Source organism: Lepisma saccharinum, chromosome 27 (genome assembly GCF_977018435.1).
Source record: "Lepisma saccharinum chromosome 27, izLepSacc3.1, whole genome shotgun sequence".
Taxonomy (NCBI): Eukaryota; Metazoa; Arthropoda; class Insecta; order Zygentoma; family Lepismatidae; genus Lepisma; species Lepisma saccharinum.
Window position 1 is genome coordinate 26093768 of NC_139255.1, and position 16522 is coordinate 26110289.

The window sequence follows — 16522 nt, forward strand, 5'->3', positions numbered from 1 at the left end:
ATATATTTTTAAAAATATAAAATATAGAGTGTCGATTAGCCTATCTGAGAATGAGGTGAAGTTTTCATAACTTCAGAGTGGAAACCGAAAGAAAAATAAGCACAAACAAGAACGAGAATAAACTCACCACACAGGAGACGAGATGAGGCTGTGACAATTCTCGACTCATCGCATCGCGATATCATTCCTAGGTGAAATGAAATCTTTCCTAGACATTTAAACAGGGTGCAATTTGCGATTTTATCAGAGGGGGGACTATTTTTTGCCTATGTATTAGGTATACTTATAATTGGACATTAATTGCTTAAAATCTTATTGTGATATCGAATGCAACACAAACACAACGCCATTTTATGTTAAACTCTAATGTCAAATTGTAAGAAAATTACATTAGTCAGATGAATGCACGAGATAAATGAGACTCACTGCAGGTTCTATTGGTAGATTTTGGATTGGATTGACAAGGTCTCTGGGAGTAAGATGGGAATATTTGATTGATTGATTTGGTTTATTTTACTTCGCCTTTCTGCCACTTTTGGCTAATCGCAAAGATGAGGATGAGTGATGATGATATGATATGATGAAATTGATGGACACTCTAAAATAACACCCATGGGCAGGCCAGGATTTGAACCTGTGAAGTCAGGCGTCATAGCGCGCTATGCTAACCCCTCCGCCACGGAGTCCGGCAAGGTGGGAATGTGTTTTTGATTTTCTTTGTAGATGCGAAAATCTTTAACTGTGACGCGCATATGCTTCTGCTTACATTAAAGTTTACCTTTTCACATAAACGAGAAATTGACATGTCATCCTAAAACACACGCATGTATCTGCATTTAATACCATACATACGAAAATAAACCTTGGCCGGATCTTCACATTGTCCACCAAAAATTGAAAAGAAAGAATAAACTTTTGAGCTAATGGCTTTCCTTGCTACTTCTGAGAGCTGAAGGATTTCGGTTTTGTAAATGTACCGACTGATATTACTTTCAGTACTCGAAGAGCGTCATTAGGTGCAGCTAATTATACGAGGCGTATTTTTAAAGTAAGTACCGTTTTGAAATTCCGCTGCTGCGGTCGGTGCCCCGTGCATGCACTGTGTTGGCAAGCCACAGACGCCATTGCGGCAACAATCGATCGTGTATATATTTGCTTTTGCGTATTTAAAATGCCTCCGCCGATTGAGAATCCCGAAGACTGTGAAATACGCGCTGTTATTCGTTTTCTTAGTGCTAAAGGCGTGAAAGCAGTTGAAATTCGCCGTCAGATTTGTGAAGTGTACGGACAAAACATTACGAGTGATGGAATGGTACGCAAATGAGTAAGAGCTTTCAAAGATAGCCGAACGAATGTTCATGACGAGGAACGGAGTGGGCGATCCTCAGTGATCACTGTCGATTTGATGCAGAAAGTCGACGAAAAAGTGAAAGAGAACAGACGCTTCACGATTTCTTCGTTATCAGAGGAGTTCCCTGAAGTTTCAAGAAGTGTTATCTACGAAATTGTTATCGAACGCTTAAACTAACGAAAATTGTGCTCACGATGGGTACCAAAAATGTTAACTGAGGCGCACAAAACAAACGTTTAGGTAGCGCCTTGACCTTTCTTGTCAAGATCTCATCACATTATTTGGCTGGGAACAATTTGATCATCCTCCATACAGCCCCGATCTAGCGCCCAGTGACTACCACGTGTTTCTGTAACTGAAGAAGCATCTCGGAGGTCAGCGCCACGATGACGACGATAGCCTCAAAACGGCCGTGTTGCAGTGGCTGTCAACTCAGGAGGCAAAATCCTATGACGACGGAATACAAAGCTTGTTGTTCGATATGATAAGTGTCTTAATATTGGTCGCAATTATGTGGAAAAGTAGATAAAAGTGTGGTTTTTCATGTAACAATGAAATTGTTACAAAAAGTTTACTTGTTTCTTGTACATATCAAAACGGTACTTACTTAAAAAATACGCCTCGTATTACAAATAAATTATTTGTCAAATTTTTCACAAATATTTCAAAGTTAGACTTCTTACGAGTTGATTGGGAACCATCTGAAGTCATTTTTCTTCTTTTTTAATACAACACCCTATAGATGTCTGAGAAAATACGAAATACATGGCTTCTAAAAGGCATTGGATGTGGTACACATCTGCCATAAATTGTTTAAAGATATTTTTATGCGTAGCTATGGGACTTTTAAAATTAGAATGAACGGAACTAAAGTGGAACTCTACATAATAATGTAGTTTCTACATCCAGTGGGTGGGAGATGATTATTCCTGGTTGGGGTGGCTCAAGATCCCCCTCACTCCTCATTTTCCGTTCCGTGAAATCCAAATAAGTCCAGAATGAGTTCCAGAGCTTAGCTTTATATGTTTCAGAATTGTTATCTGATTTTAAAATCTGTTTTTTTTTTGTTTTAAACTTAAATTCTAACAAAAACAATGAAAAATATTTACGCATTTTTTGCATTAAATAACAGGACATTCGTGTGTGCTGTTCTAAAAGAGAATATTCCTCGTGGCTTCATATTATACCTAGGTATCAAGGACATTTTTGTGGGGGTCCAGGGGGTCCGGACCCCTTCCCACCGAAAGGATTACCAAGTAGTAAAAGTAATTTATCAAAATATAATTGTTTAGCATTTGTTATAATCAATTTCCATCAATGCCAATACCATGCTTGAACAGCGTAACAATTAAAAGTTAGGGTGCCACAGAAATATCTCCCGGATTTCATTTGTGAATAACGAAGCAACGGTAGATGTTATGCAAAACATTATTTCACAGTTGGAAAGAACAAGGTTTACCATTTTCTTGCACATTTGCAAAGAACAAAATGTTCTAATTATTTTTTGTCAAAATTGCCACAAGTCACCATTTTGTGTGACATAGTTGACTTTGTTTTAAAATGATATCGTCCAAATGCCGATCTGCACAGTGTACGCATTTCTGAAGTCTTGCCCTGAAGTTCTGCATTACCCTTCTAGTCATGTCTGGTCGGTATTGCCGCTCTTTCCTGTCTGATACCATCTTTCAGATCAATGGCTGTCCTCGGCCTTCCTTGGTAAACTTTAGCCTTCAGGTACTTCCACAGAAAGAAGTCACAGGGTGCGAGCTCGGGGAAACGAGTTGGCCATGGAAGGTGACTTAGAAGTGAGATCAGACGCCCAGGAAACATTTCACGTAGCACGTTCATCGATACGCGTGCTGTGGCACCATCCTGTTGGAACCACGCAGCCAAATTGCCACGTTCGTTCGATTGCGGCTGCAGGAAGTTGCGTAACATCCATACATAACGGTCAAACGTTACATTAACTGCGTGCCGTCTTCCTCAAAAAAGTAGGGGAGTTGTCTCGGTACATATGGGAAACAAAATGGTAATCATTATTCTTTCCAACTGTGAAATAAAGCATGGAGTTGTCTCGGTACATATGGGAAACAAAATGGTAATCATTGTTCTTTCCAACTGTGAAATAAAATTTTGCATAACATCTATCGTTGCTTTGTTATTCACGAATAAAATCCGGGAGTTATTTCTGCTGCACCCTGTATACTCGATGGTTTTCTCCGCTGAACTTATTGGAAGGCAAGGAATTTGGCTCATACGGCTTTGAAGGATTCGAAAGATTTATGCACACTACTAATGATAATATCCATAAAATATTAATCAGGAACTTTACTTTTCGTTAATTGGATCTAACTCTTTTTTTTTGTTATTCAATAAATAAATATTCTTTTTCTATCTGACATTAAATTCCTTGCCAGGGAAGTTGTTTTTGTGCAAATCTTGGCGATCTTAACTACACGTACGCTAGATAATGAATACTTGCTGTTATATTTATATTATTTTACTATATTTTACCTATTCATGTAATAATAACAATACAATATTAATTAATGTACATATTTAATTAATTAATATATTAATTTAATTAAATATAATTATCGTAATTATTATTATTATTGCGACACTTGATTGGACATATACACACACATATACACACACACACACACACACATATATAAATATATATATGGGGGGCTGAATTTTGTACCCCCCCAAATGAAAAACGTTCCTGCGCCGAGTATTTGGTTTTTAAATAAGCTGTTTTATGTAAGAGATATTGTAGATATTATTTTTGTTAATATTTTCTGTGTATTTTTAAAGTAGAAATATTAATTTTCAATATTACGGGTTTTCATTCTTTCAATTGCTTTAAATGCTGAAAGAAGTCTTCAGGGAACAACTATTAATTTTCGAAAATATGTTTTCATGGTTTTCTTTCAGTGTAAAAAGCATATGTGTATAGTAGGTGCTGCTGCACTTGTTATAATAAGGTATGAAATTTCACTTCATCTTAATGGTCAGTGTCATGACAGTAAATTTGTTTTAAAGGCTGAACTTTTTCGTATCATTCAACCTAGTATTTGATTTTTGAGAAAACTTCCGATCATTCTCTTGGTAATTATTATATTTTTTCTGTGCAGACTAACCTATTTCTAAACAGTGCCATAAGGTATGTGAACTGAACTGATCCCTGACAGTATTGAAATTTTTATTATCGAATGGAGTGTAGTTGCTGTACGCAGTCATTTTTTCAGTTTTAATATGTAGCAAACAAAATATTTTTTATTGATCGATGTAAAATCTTGCAATACAATCCTGTATAGCCGAAGGATCAATCAGGAAAAAAATATTTTTGCAAATATGGATTAGCATGACATGAATCGTTCTGAATTCTTGTATACTTATTTCAGTCCATTTCTCCACCCAAGAAAAAAGTCACCTATTTTAAGACGGTCATTTTCGTTTGATGAAGAATGTTTTTAAAAATGCCTTTAGGGGAAATTATATATTTCCGCTTAAAGTAAGAGTGCAAGTTTTGGTAATAGAACGTTTTCCATATAATTTTCATATACTTTTAATTTTGTGATAGAAATCAATTTTCATGCGAAAAGTTTGTGATTAAACGAAAGCATTGCATACAATTAATTTCCGCCACTTCTACGTTTAGTCAATTTGCACGTATATACGGGCAAATCGCCTGAACGCAGTAAGAAACCATTCGGAGAGCGAATGGTACGGCACACGATAGTGTTTTGTCGTTTCGAGCAATCTGCGAGTTCTTGCGCATAGCGTTCGTCTTCTGTTCTTTCCCCGACGGTGCTGCCGTCGGTGGTCGCGAGGAAACGACCTTCCAGTGCCGCCATACAGTCAACCATTTTTAACCCGCAGCTGTAACATCTTGCAGTAGTATGTTTATGTATCACATTTTCGCCACGGATAGACGAAGCTTTTAAATTTAAAAGGAACTCCTCGGTGTTGTGCATACATCTCGGTATGGTAGTTCGGGGCGCAAGCTAGGCCTATGCGACCATAGGTACGCCGATAGCCATGCATTGATGCTATGCACAATACTGCAACTATTCTACGTTAAATAATAAAGTTAGCATAAGGATTAATTTGGAAATAAAAGGCTAAAGAGCAAATATTGGCTCAGTTATTATTGCATATCTCTTGGTGTGGTAGTTCGGGGCGCAAGCTAGGTCTATGTGATCATAGGTACGCCGATAGCCACGCATTGAGTTTATGCTTTTTAGTTGAGTCAATTCATCGAAAAAGCGATATCCTCGCATAATTGCAGTATAATTGCAATAAATAAAGAATAAAACCTTTAAGTTTATATATACACTCCAGTAATGTGGTTTTATTTCTCTGTGCTGTGAATATTGTCCTTGCCTAACACTATCCCTGTACATGAGAGGAGTCTGTGTACTTCACCGAGTCTCATCGTTCACCGCTGAGTATTATTAAGTAATTATTAATAGTATAATAATACAACGTGTCCATTCTTAGAACGTATGACCTAGACCGGGATTCGAACACGGAACCCCAAGAATTTCAAAAACTTTGTCCTTAGCTAATAATAATAACGTGTATTTCGTTTCTGGTTCGTTTCTTTCGCTTAAAAGAAAGAAGTATACTAAATTAAAGCACTAGTCAAAGAGCTTTACTTTAGAAGAATTTATGTTAAAATTAGGTTAACAATACATATCTAATAGATTATTGCATAGATCAGAAATACAAGGAAATTGGTTTGAAAACAGATTCTTTTTTGCACGAGTTTTACTAAGTTATTGAGTACTATAAATTCCATTTCTGTAAAGAAAGAAAAATATTTCTCGTAGGTAAAGAAATGACACCAAGAAAAATAATTGTTAATTTGCAGAAATTTATGTTACAAGTAAGCAGTAATGTGCATCTACGCGTAAACAACGATAGCCTACATTCTACATGTAGACTATTTTATACACGTAGATGACGTAATCAATGTAAACAACATGGCGAAAGGTGATAACTTAGCAAAGAGCTCCGTGGAAGTAAAACAAAATTATACTGCGTATCAGTTGCTGATGTGTGAGAAGAACTTTTCGTACTCTTTCTTCCAAATTCGAACAATTTCTCACCTAGGAAAAAACCTAAGATAGGAAATATTCTAGTATTTTATGGGGAAAAGACTAATTTTGCCTCACGACTGCCAACTGTTGTTTCTTTTGCATACTATTTATCTTCTTCCATAGTTCATAATAGAAGAGAAGAGAAATTTTGTTGTAAATAGGATTCTTCTCAGTTCGTTTGGAACCAATATAGTTGAAAATGTCACTTTCTTTTCATGAAACCCTTGAAAATTAATTCTAATGCACTTTAGATTGTCTACATAGTCTATGTAAACTACAACCCAATGTAATCTACGTGTACATTACGTGTAGGCAACGCATGTCGACGTAAACTTATAGTCTACGGCACATCACTGCAAGTAAGCAGCCTTGGACACATGTAGTATATAAGAATATTCGACTTTGATTGTTGTGTACACTTCAAGTAAGGCGTTTATGAATTTTTAATATTCCACATAAGAATATCGCACGAAGTAGACTTTCCTTTGTTTTGAATACAACATATCCTGTTGTATGTGAAAATAGAGGCCTACAACCTTTTAGACCTCATTATATGAGAATATTTTGTTCCAGTTTATTGTTCTCTTAATTTAAGGCAGATATAATAGTGTGTTATAATATGAGTTGACAGCCACACCCATGCACTTTGACCATGCAAATGACGGAGCCATAAGCTCATTCACTATCATTTCGAGCATGACTACTCTATGACTTTTTCATTGATTACGTCCTTCAGTTCGTCCAAGAGTGATGAAGTTTTTATCCCAGTTAGACAGCTCTCATGTACATACACTCAAATAACAAAACACTTTTGGACTTCCAGAGGATGGATGCCATCACCTACCCCTCTCCCTTGGTCTTTTTTGGTGTGGAAGAGCTGAAAGCTGTGTTCTCCTTCTACTCGGGTTAAAAGTGGTGGACCCATGTCTCATCTATAGTTAAAATTGTGCTTCAAAACCATCTGAATCACGTCAAAAATATGTAAAATTTTCCGCTTTTGATCAAATGGAAATAATCTGCGGACGCATAGTGATGAGACCTTATGCATGTCGAAATCATTATTGAGGATATGCTGAACATGTCCCTGGGATATCTCCAGAGCTTCAGTAATGGACCTGCTACTGTGGCGCCAGTCTTCCATCAATGTGACGCAACCTTCATCCACCATCTTGTCATCATATGTCAAGGTGTGAGGTTTTCCGCCACGAAGTTCATCTTGAAGGTACGTACTTTATGTCACGTTGAAATTAAGCTACTAGAGACTTAAATGTTCCACAGGAAGGGAGTACATGTTCTCTGTGTTGCTAGCGAGTTTTCATCAATCAAATTTGCTGCTTTGTTTGGGGGAAATATTAGATCAGAGCTTAGGTGACAGTTCCAGTTTGATAAATAGGCACTTCCCTCTCATCAATTTGTGCAACGACCAAGAAAAGGAAACCTACATCCAGGCCTTATGGCATATTCATATGAAGGAGTAACAACTTTCACATACTTCACGGACCTCCCCAACAGCGCAGTGGTAGCGTCGTCGCCTTTATACAAGGAGTACCAGGTTCCATACCTGGTGCAAGCACTTAGTGGCTCGGAATACACTTTAAACTGTAAGTCCAGTCCCGATTAACATATATGTGCATAAAAAGGACTTAAAACACCAATTCAATGAATCAATAAATCACATCCTTAATGGTTGTAACGTCATACAGCGTCTCGTCATACAGGTACTTTACAGCAAAGTATACAATGTGTAAGTGTGCTAGGAGATATGCTATATAATTAAACTTACTGTGTGCAACCTACTTTAACTGAGATACTGTAAGTCTATATCCTACGACTCATGAAAGTTAATACACCATGGATAAACTAATTAATGTTGTTTACAGTGCCGGATCTATAAATATTGCCCCCCCCCCGCAAAATATTACCAAAGGCCCCCCTCTACTTACCTACCTTCAGACACACACATGCACACACAAAAACATTATTATAATATATGTGTGTGTGTGTGATTCTTGGTCTCGTGTTGAACAAGTCACATACAAGGGCCTACAGGGTGATTAGAAAGTAACTTAACACCTCCTTCGAAAGTAAAGCAGTTAGACAAGGTTCAATTTGTCATGATAGAAACAAGTTAGGCATAGGGGAACCACATTGGTGTGTTCCAAGCGGACGAACGCCATATTCGAGGCCACCATATTGAATTCAATTCAAAATTTTTAAATGGGAACGTAGTGCATAGGGGGCGATTCCTTCAGAGATTGGGGGGAGGACTAAAGATAACTAAAGCTTATATACTGATATCTTTCTGTTTGTGGGGCAGGGGCAAAGTTTTTTTTTTTTTTTTAAGTTAAGATCTAATACAATTGAGTTAACCTTTTGAAAAATTGTAATTACAATAATTAGCTTTGACAATAAAACATATATATCAGGGTACATCGAACTTTATTACCTAGACAAGAAATGCACTGTACTACTGTGATTGTGTAATTATACAACATAATAATTTACATGTAACTTTTGACTGAGAATTTGATTATCATATTCGGTTTATAATACTTATTCGTACAATCCTTTTGTAGGAGTTTAATGTATTCACACATATTTACATAAAAGAGGAAGCCCCCCCCCCCCCAAATCATCCAAACGAGGTCGATTTTTGTCACTCCAACTGTCCACTCTGTCACCCTCCGCCTCAACTTTCTACCCTCATCCCACTACTTCCAACCTTCGGCCAATTAAAAAAACAACATGACCGTGTTGTATATTTATGGTTTTAACGACGATAAATAATAGCCTTGTTTTATCAATGCCTTAATGTCAAAGAGCGCGTACATTGTAGCTTGATATCAAAATAACAGAAGTCTCTTAGTTTACATTACTACATGATTTTGCAATATACATTTGTCATTGAGAAGTAACTTCAATTAATTTTCCTACAGATTTCCAACTCTATATAAGACAAATATCCACATTTATCTAATCATAAATAAGGATTTGGCTCTACTAAATTGGGACGCCCTGATCTGGCTCCGTCGGGGGGGGGGGGGGGAGGGTGCTCCGGGTAATCGCCGCCCTTAAGCCGACCCCATACACACACATATCGTACTGTTCTCAACGTTGGTTAAGCATTGGTAGAAATATGTAACACACACACATATTTACCTGTACATGTAAAACAAATATACTATTCCTGATTATATAAAACAGTGGCATATTGAAAACAGAATATTTTGTACTTCTGCTTGACCTTTCCGAAGGGAGAGAAAGGTTCCTACTTATTTTGCAATGGACTGGCTCATTCAAGAGCATGCAGTATTCCTATGCTTCTTCCTCTATTCTTATACATATTCATTCATAATATACCATGCGTTTTCCTTAATTCATTGTCGGTTTGAAAAAGGAAATACTAAAATAGTAAGCGCACAAGCACAAGAAAGACACTCAAACTGAGTGATATTCCCACATCATTGATTCTTCCCATTTCAGAGTAGAATCCTGTGCAATTTCCCACCTGTTGTGTACGAGCTTACTGTGCAAAAGTTATGTAATATGTTGAAAGTTACATAGGGGGGGGGGGGGGCAAACGAGAACTGCAGAGGTCCGCTCTCCTCCCCCGATCTCAGCGCTCTTGGTGATATATATATATATATATATATATATATATATGACACTGTTTTCTGGAAATTGATACATTTGTTATAATCATGCATTCATAACTTTTCCTGATTAAAGATAGGTTGAAGAAAACTTCACTGTATTTCTCGTGAAATTCTAGCCTGATTTGATTAGTCTGACTGCCACGCGGGAAACCCGGGATGGGTGATATAAGATCGGAACTATTCCGGCTTTGTCTCGGCATAAAGTGGCTCCAGAGCCCACTAAGCATCAAATCAAATAGTATCCGCTGGAAAGGGGGGAGGGGGAATCAGCCGGAGCGTGGTGCGGCGGTCTTATATCCGACATCGAAAATATGTGGGGTCCTACCCCCGCATACCATAAATGTGCCTTCATAGCATGTTCTGCATGCACAGGGAACTTTAACTTTACCTTTACCTGTATATATCGTATCGTACCCAAGGTATTGGATAGAAATGACAAGTCTTATGTCATTCTTAGCATAGTAGGAAACAGAGACAGGAATGCGGAATTAGCAATTAGGCAAACGTGAGGTTATTGACTTGGGAGACGAGGAGACTGGGAGTGTTGGAATTGTCAGGAAGCATGATCACTTGGCGAGAATACGAGAGAGAGGAAGGACTGCAGATTGTGAGAGAGAAGCGAAGTGGAGAACGATTAGCGGACAATGGTGTTCGATTATTTTGATATTGACAGGGCATTTGAGAGGACAAGTGTGAGAATAATCTTCATCTATTTGTAAGGCAAGTAATATCCTTTTCTAAACCAATCCATATCGGTTCAGTGATGGAGAGTATAAAACCCATATCTAACCTAAGTTAATTTCTATCGCCTTTACTTTAAATGTAACCTCTTGCATTTATCACATTTAGGCCAAGCGAGAGATAACCATCTGAAATATGAATGAGAAATAGCTACATCATCCAGTACAATCTAGAGGATCTTAGTTCGATCCCAAACGCAGCATTAGAATTGCGTTACGATATTGTATTATTTTCTGTACCCATGAGTAACTACGTTTATTTTTAACATACATGAACCCTCTACTATGTCAATGGCTGAGGGTCCCCTAAAGGCATATTTGTCTCCGGGTCCCGCCGCACTGGGAGATTTTGCGGCCTGTAGATCCGGCACTGGTTGTTTATCTCCGCATAAAGTGTACGGCTGTCTGCAGTCAGTGGAAGTTGAACATTAATGTTTGCATTCATAGAGATGTCGCAAGGAAAGGAATCACCCGTCTCAAACTTGTGTTTAATACCATAGCAAGAAGATATAATTTCTAAGTCCCTGGCGACATTAGCGCCGCTGCGGATTTCATTACAATGTGGATTCAGTAGAACAAGCAGCTGCGTTTAAATTTTCTAGAAGATCTAACGGAGGTACAGCATCTATCACTCCACTACAGTGAAGCAAATCACAGTACATGATTTTTCCTGACTAACGAAATTGAACGAGAAAAGTCCGTTTACTTCCAACTGCCAATACCTATTTAAAACTATTAAACATATAACATTCGATCATATTAATGATCATTATCAGAACATACGAATAACGCATTATTTGAATTCGTAAACTGAAACGTAAGCTCAAGCAATGACTCTGGCACAACATTATGTATGCACGGAAGTCCATGATCAAATACGTTTGTCTGTTTGTACAGCGTTGTAAAATACCCAATATTTTACTTCTACTGAATAAAGAAACAGTGTCTTTCCACATAAAAATACTCTGGGGAAGGGCGATGTTTTGTCTAACGTAAGCTCATCTTTATTCTGTGGTGTCACCTCATATGTGCATAATCAATACGATTTGAATTATTTATAGGTTGAATTTCATTCCAAATTGGTTTCATGCTTCGACTTAATTTTGACGCACCGAAATCAGAATATAAATCGTTACGTGTTGTGATTTATGATGGAAATGAATCCAAAAGTTGAAACTACTTTTAGCAATATTTCGATAAATCACATGAAATTAAATTGATACGTTATTGCAAAATTATATAAACATGGATATTGTTTTCGAAATTTGTTTAATATGCTAATATAATTATGGTAATAAGGATATTACGGTAATGTCAATCACTGTTCGAGTATTTAGTTATGATTTTGCTGCAAGGATTTGTGAGAAGAGGATACGTGTGTACGTTTAGTTGCGCCACGTTAAAAGCATGTTTTCATGTAGAACGGAATGAATTGCATACACTTCAACACAATTACTTCTGTCATGGAAAATCTAAAGATACTGCTGCCTGTATATACAATCTGTCAGAGAAAGCTGAAACATAAAATTAGTAAACAAGAAACAAATAAATTTACTGTCTGTTTAATATTTATTTTCTTAGTGATAAATACTAGTAGGCTGTCGATTATACAGGGTGACCTGTAATTAGATGTATTCGGTGAAAGGGGTTAAAATAGAGACAATTCAACCATATTATACCCTGTCCGAAAGCTAGTAGTTAATACAAAAATGGTATGAAACGAAGCGTAAAAATTACTTAAATTACTTCCTTGAGTCATCAGCTATCCAACAAGGTATAATGTTGCTAACATTCACATTTGTGTACAAGAAATAATACTTGATTCATTTGGATGTGAATGGAATCAATGAACATTACAATTAAAGAACATTACACGTCTTGCTCAAAGTGGGCACCTCCGTTACGAACGCAGGTTTATACGGACATTTCATCTCGTAACTCGGGGTGTGATGGTGTCCTTGATGTGCTGACCAGCTGTTAAGATCCTCTCCCTGAGCTCTTCTTGAGAGTTTACCGGTGTCTTGTAAACTATGCCTTTCAAGTGGCCCCAAATTCAGAAGTCGCAAGGCGACAAATCGCGGGATCGAGCCGGCCAGGGAATCGGACCGCCTCGGCCAATCCATTTATTTGGGTAATTTTCATCCAGCCACTGTCGAACGGCCAGGCAGAAGCGAGCTGGGCAGCCATCATGCTGGTAAATCATGTCACGTCTTGTGGCTAGAGGCACATACTCCAACAACGTTGCCATCCCGTTCCTCAAAAAAAAAATCATCAGTAGTGCCATTTAAGTTTATTGGTAGGAAAAATGGCCAGATCAAATGATTGTTGATAACACCCATCCATACATTCGATGAGAATCTCCTCTGACTGTCATATTCTTTGACTTTTTTTGGGTTCTCACCCCTTTGGCGCCCAATAATGCGCATTATGGAAATTGGTTACATCGTTCCAGTCGAACATTGATTCATCCGTCCATAAAATCTTGCTGAAGTAATCTGGATCTTCGACATCAGCGTTTATTAGAAAATGACAAAAATCCATCCTCCTGGAAGGGTCTTCCTCCTCCAAAGCATGCACGGGTGTGTAGTGATATGGATAAAGCCGTGCCGTATGCAAAGCGCAAACTCTTTCCACTGACTCATGCCAAGTTGCTTGGCCACAACTCTCGTAGACATCTCTGGTCTCTTTGAAAACACTCCCGTATTTCCTCCTCCGCTTCAGAAGCAAAGTCGCGAGGTCTGCCTGCATCGCCTTGCCGTCGTCGAACCGAACCGGTTTACCGGATGCGCCGGTATGTTGTACAAAACACTCGCGCGTCTGGTAAACAGGCGATTAGGGAAACGACCCTCGTATTCTCTTCGTGCTGGAGCTGCGTCACCATCACAAAACCCGTAACAGTACAAAATATCAGTTCATTCTTCATTTTCGAATGCAGCCATTGTTGAACAGCACAACATTAGCACCTATTCTATCACTTATTGATTTCGTTGCGAGGCTACGCAATTGAGATTTATGTAGATCAGCCACTTCCAACCTGAGATAAGCTCTTAAGTACTGCCATCTAGTGAGCGTCATATAACTGCCATTTACTGGGCTGCATGATTCACATATGTATCACTTGTTTACGTGATAACAAAAGCATTGTCCTCTAGTTGGCGTACAATGCAACATATAACAACCAAAGTGTTGGATAGCCCAGATAGCGCGCTTCTAAATAAATTCAAATGAAAATGAATAAAGTATTATTTCTTGTACTCAAATGTGAATGTTAGCAACATTGTACCTTGTTGGATAGATGATGACTCAAGGATGAAACTTAAGTAATTTGTACGCTTCGTGTCATATCATTTTTGTTATCAATACGTTCCCTAGTAAACTAAGAGTGTATTTTCTTATCACCGTTTGGAAGTTTAGACCCACCCGTTACTTACATGTGATTCTTATTTGGGATTTTTTTTTTCAACAAACCACTTATTTGTTAGCTATCAGAAAACGCTGAAATAAGTGGCATACAATGAGCAGTTTTTTCTCAATTCATCTTTTTATGTGGAAAATTGTCATTTTTTAAGAAACCAAAAAATTCGATTATCTCGAAAACTACTAATTTTCGGACAGGGTATCATATGTTCAAATTTATTGCAAATTGTCTCTACTTTAACCCCTTTGAGGTAATACGTCTAATTACAGGTCACCCTGTATATCACACAAGACATCTGTGGGGTACGAGATGTTATATATTGTATCTTCATTAATTAAAGTCTTGCTTATTAAGTTCTTACAAAGAAATTAAACTACGTTTAACGTTCCACGAGTTTTCAATCTTTCTGTAGTAGAGAAAGTTCGTTTTGTGCATTTGGAAATGAAAAAAATTGACTGCGATGATGTTACGCAAGAATATTTTCAGTACTCCTATTGTACATTGAAAGTTTTTAATCACCACAAATTACTTCAATTATAAATAATGTAATTTACTGAAGCAATGCAATGTCAGAATATGTTTAAAATTGCCAGGTTGCTACACATCAAGCAATTAAATGTTAAAAAAGGTAAAATGCTCCCCCTGTGCTATGTACCACGCCATGAAGGCGTATAGGGGGTGTACAGTTAGGGCCCCACATTTTGTTGATCACGGCCAAAGGTGAGGGTTATATGATCAGCAAAACGCCCCAGGCCTCCTTTACCTCCCAGAGTTTCCTCCATGTACCCACTATATACGACGTTTGATGCGGGCCGGAGCGGCTTGAACAGGTGGAAAAAAATCCTGTTCTAACCACCGGGGATAGAACACGGGTCTCTCGCGTGGTAATCAGATGCCATAACGACTTTTTTTTAAAAAGGAAAGTCCCTAAGCGGAAGCTTCCCCCATCACACTTCATTCACTCACATCATTTCATTTACATTTCTATTTCAGGACTTTTCAGGACAGACAATCACAAATACCCATGCCTTACACGGGACTCGAATCCGGAATCCCTGGCATTGTAGCTCGCTCTCCTAATCACTTCGCCACGGAGGTTGACAAACGACTGAGGTACCGCTGCAACTTAGAACTAATTAATTAAATTAATGTAAATAAATGAGTACAATGTAACAATAAATAAAAAAATTAAACAGATTTTCTACAAATTAATTTATTCAAAACTACCCATTACTGCAATACACAAATTACTTACTTCAACATTCAACCTTGAACACAATTACACACAATTAATTACAGTATATCGGTCATACAATTAGTGATACTTAAAAATTTAATATCCGAAAGCATTAATTCAACAATATACTACTTCCCATTGTGGTAATTATTATTATTACTTCATATTTGTAGAGACAAATAAAATGTGCTTAGAAGTGACTTTTGCAGTCATGTTACTTAATGCTATTTAGCTTTCCAGTGAAGTAAAATAAATACAGTAGCTTAATTGACGTTCGTACGCATAGAGGTGCTGACTGTACCAGTGACCATTATTTAGTAAATGCTAAATTAAGAGAAAGACTCTCAGTGATAAATCATCAGCAGCAAAATCTAAAAGTTATAAAATTTGATACAGGAAAGTTTACTGATGAAAGAATTAAGAAAGATTACCAAATTAAACTGTCAATTAGATTTGATGTTTTGCAGGATTTAAATGATGATGAATATATAAATGAAACAGACATAAATAAGAATTGGGAGCACATACGTAATGCAATAGAATCAGCAGCTAAAGAAAGTATAGGATACCATAAACCGAGAAAAAGTAAGCCATGGTTTGATAATGAATGTCATAATCTAATAGAAATAAGAAATCAGGCTAGACTTAGGTGGTTAAATAACTCTGATGATACAAATCTAAACAATTATAATAGAATAAAGCGAGAAGTTAACCGCACGTTTAGAAGTAAAAAAAGATATTACTTGAAAAGCAAAATTAACGAAATAGAAACAAACAGCAAAAACAAAAATATCAGAGATTTATATAAAGGTGTAAATGAGTTTAGAAAGGGGTGGCAACCTAAAGTAAACTGGATAAAAAATAAGGACGGTGATTTTCTTGCTGACCCAAGCGATATTCTAAATAGATGGAAGAACTACTTTAATGACCTTTTAAATGTCCATGTAGGAGATAAATCAGAAGTGAATGAAGTACAAACAGCAGAACCTTTAGTTCCAGAACCTAACTT